Below are 3,451 nucleotides of genomic sequence, written 5' to 3'. Positions count from 1 at the left end.
CTAAACTAAACAGCAATTCATATGATGCAGCAATGTTGCTCAATGACAGAAACATTTGAAGATTTTTAGTAAGGGAAAATTAAGTCTGAAATTTCTAAGTGGAAATTATAAACTTCAGAAGCCTTTTTAAAACTCAAATACACTGCAAGTTTGAAATGTTTTGCATTGTAGGAAAGTTATTCTGCAACAGGGTGATCAAATTAAGATCCTACACCTGTAGGAAGATAATTTAGCATTCTCTTTCCCTGATTACATTTTCTTCTTCCCTTTCTACCCTTTGGTGACCTCTGTGAACTATACTATAGTACACATGAAAAAAGTAGAGGCAGTAGTTTTGTGTAAGGTAATAATAGGGAGAAGGATGTACGTGTCTTTCCTTATGCAAATGTTTTAACAGTCTCAGATGGTAGGCTACCGTTAAAGATAACTGAGTGATGAAAATATGACATGCCTGAGTCCATGTTTGGGCATACATTCTGCCCTTGCTGGTGAGAACACTGTCACTGTTAGGAATAAAAGCTGTGCCTCACCTCAGGGACAGACAGGTATCTGAGATCTAAGCAACTGAACTGGGATTCAAATTGAAGTAGAAGCTGCAGCTGGTGAGTTTAACTATTTTAAAAAAAACTGAAAACACAACGCAGTCAACCTCGTCAGAGAACTCAAATACCTACTGTAACTGTAACCTGACAGTAGTTTTCATTTCTTTTAAATGCATTGCACATTACAGATACAGTAAACTACAGTACAGTAATCAAATGATTTAGCAATTATAGCTGTCACTTGAATTTAAAAAAAAAATATATACATATTTTAACCTTTATTTAACTAGGCAAATCAGTTAAAAGGAAATTCTTATTTACACTCACAGCCTACCCCGGCCAAACCCGGACGACTCTGGGCTCCCAATCATGGCCGGATGTGATACAGCCTGAATTTGAACCAGGGGCTGAAGTGACAACTCTTGCACTGAGATGCAGTGCCTTAGACCTCTGCACCACTCAGGAGCCCATATAGCTAGTACTTTCCTGTCAGAAATTTTTCTCAAATTCAGTGCTTGCCCACTGGGCACAAACTGGTTGAATGAACAGTGTTTTAATGTAATTTGTCAACCCTGCTTGAACCATGCTAATGTCTATATTTCTAATGGTGTCATTCAGCAGAGATACACTATCATGTTCATCAAAGATGCCAAGATCTACGTTCTCTTACTGGTGTTCATCAGCGTCTTTGTGGAGAAAGGGCAGTCAGACTTATCAACAGAAAGTGTGAAAAAGATTACTGAAGACGTAATATACACAAGAAGGGTAACACATAAAGTGATGTATATTATTTAATGTTTGCATGTTGATTTGTGTAAGTGCCAACACAGTACTTTACTGTGAAGTACACATAGTCTTTGCTTACTGCTGTGGTGGTGATAATAACCATATTGCCTATTCAGGTTCAAGCCTGAAGAGTTGAAAAGAATGATAGCAAAGAAAGCAGAAGAAGGCACAAGCGGAAGACAGCCCAAGTAAGATCATTTTCGTTTGTTTCTACTTTTAGCAACCATGAGCTTCTATCTCATAATTTGACAATGTTTTTACAATGACTTTTCTTGTGGCTGAGCAATCTGTATCCTCATATTGTACAATCCCCTCCAACCCCTCTTTTACGCTACTGCTACTCTCTGTTCATCATATATGCATAGTCACTTTAACAATATCTACATGTACATACTACCTCAATCAGCCCGACTAACCGGTGCCTGTATATAGCCTCGCCACTGTTATTTTTCACTGTCTTTTTACTGTTGTTTTTATTTATTAACTTACCTATTGTTCACATAATACATTTTATGCACGGTTGGTTAGAGCCTGTAAGTAAGCATTTCACTGTAAGGTCTACTACACCTGTTGTATTCGGCGCACGTGACAAATAAACTTTGATTTGATTTGATTTGACTCCATGGTTTAACCAACCCAGTATTAGGAATACGACAACCCTATCCAGTATTAGGAATACGACAATTCTGCATGGATCTACATTTATCACTCTTCTATCTTTGAGTCTTCATAAAAACAATGTACAGTGTAGCTTCAAAATATATTTTAAACGATCTTGGTTGCTCTCATGGACTGTATTATGTCTTAAATGCTCATTTAAATTGTTTCCATTTCGACCACTTGATTTACTGTATGTTTGGGTTTCTAATACAGGGGCGAGCAGTTCACAATGGCACTCACGCTTACAACAAAGGAATGTGACAGTGGGGAGCTAGAGAAAAGACACAATCTCCAACAGGTTATGGACGACATGGTAAATGGTGCTGTGGGCAACAATGATTGGGTCACTGCAGCTATTCCTGAGTTCAACAACGGTTATGACAGCCATTCAGAATATTGCGTACTGGAGAAACTGTAATCCAATTTAAAAAAATATTCTAATATAGAGTGTTTGATACTCTACACACACAACAGTCCTTGCGCTGATAAATGACTGAAGGACAACCATTCGTTCAACATTATCAAACAACTGATAGAGGTTTTCTGAAAAGTAGAATCAACATATAGTGCATTAGTCTTTGACCATATTATATTATAGACATTGAAAAAAGTAGAGAAGACGTTTTCAATTCCTTGAAAAACATTCCTATACCAACGTATTGCTGCTACACAGTTATTGCTACAAATACTGGATATTACTGTGCATTGCTTGACACTAGCAAAGATGACAAATTTAAAATATGTTTAGATGAGATAAAGCAATGAGATATCAAAGTAATGACACCAATGATAAACCCCTGAGAAAAATGAATAAAGAGCACAATAGATTTTTTCTGTTGTTACAAAAACCACAAAATCTATACAAATGTTTGGCTGTCATCACTCATCACTGAATTGGGATGCTAATGTTAGCAGTACATGAATGTTGGTTGTAATTATTTAGGCTGTTCTGTATCCCCCCATTCTGTCGTTTCAATGTGCTTTCTGTGCTTTTCTAACATTCTGAAACTGTATAATGTAGTGTTTCATTTCAAACTATTTCTGCCTGATGCCAGCAGAAAGTTGTTAGTCTGTTGTTTATTATACTGTATAAATCTGTTTCCACTCGCTTATGATATCATTACTGTGATCTACAACTTTATGACGTATGAGTTATTTGCTGTTATTAAACCATTCTCTCTTGGATGTAATGAAGGATGTTGTTTGTGATACGTGCTTTCTCTTCGTTATGTTCAGTCTCAAGTGTGAATAGAAGCCCATTAACTTGGAGACATCTTTACAGCAGTGGTCTGTGAAAGCATTTTACTCGGCAGGAGCTGCTCGTCATGCATCATTCCAGCTGGTAGTTCATATTCAATCCATAAAAAGTTTAGTTGTCGAGGGGCTGAATGGTCAAGTTCCCAGTTTTCACACTCTGTTATAATTGATGCATCTGGAGTATGCTATTTAGTCACTGAGAGACA

At 37.0% G+C, this 3,451-nt stretch overlaps 1 long non-coding RNA gene across 1 annotated transcript; it reads left to right on the top strand.

Annotated features, from left to right (window-relative positions):
- Positions 1-924: 924 nt before the first annotated feature.
- LOC110504322 lies at positions 925-3,130 on the top strand. Its single transcript, XR_002470585.2, has 3 exons — positions 925-1,307; positions 1,445-1,516; positions 2,202-3,130. It is a non-coding gene; the product is annotated as an uncharacterized LOC110504322 (long non-coding RNA).
- Positions 3,131-3,451: the final 321 nt, after the last annotated feature.

This window comes from Oncorhynchus mykiss, chromosome 25 (genome assembly GCF_013265735.2).
Source record: "Oncorhynchus mykiss isolate Arlee chromosome 25, USDA_OmykA_1.1, whole genome shotgun sequence".
NCBI classification, from domain to species: Eukaryota; Metazoa; Chordata; class Actinopteri; order Salmoniformes; family Salmonidae; genus Oncorhynchus; species Oncorhynchus mykiss.
Note: the sequence above shows the minus strand (reverse complement) of the source record. Positions and strands in the feature narration are given on the sequence as shown.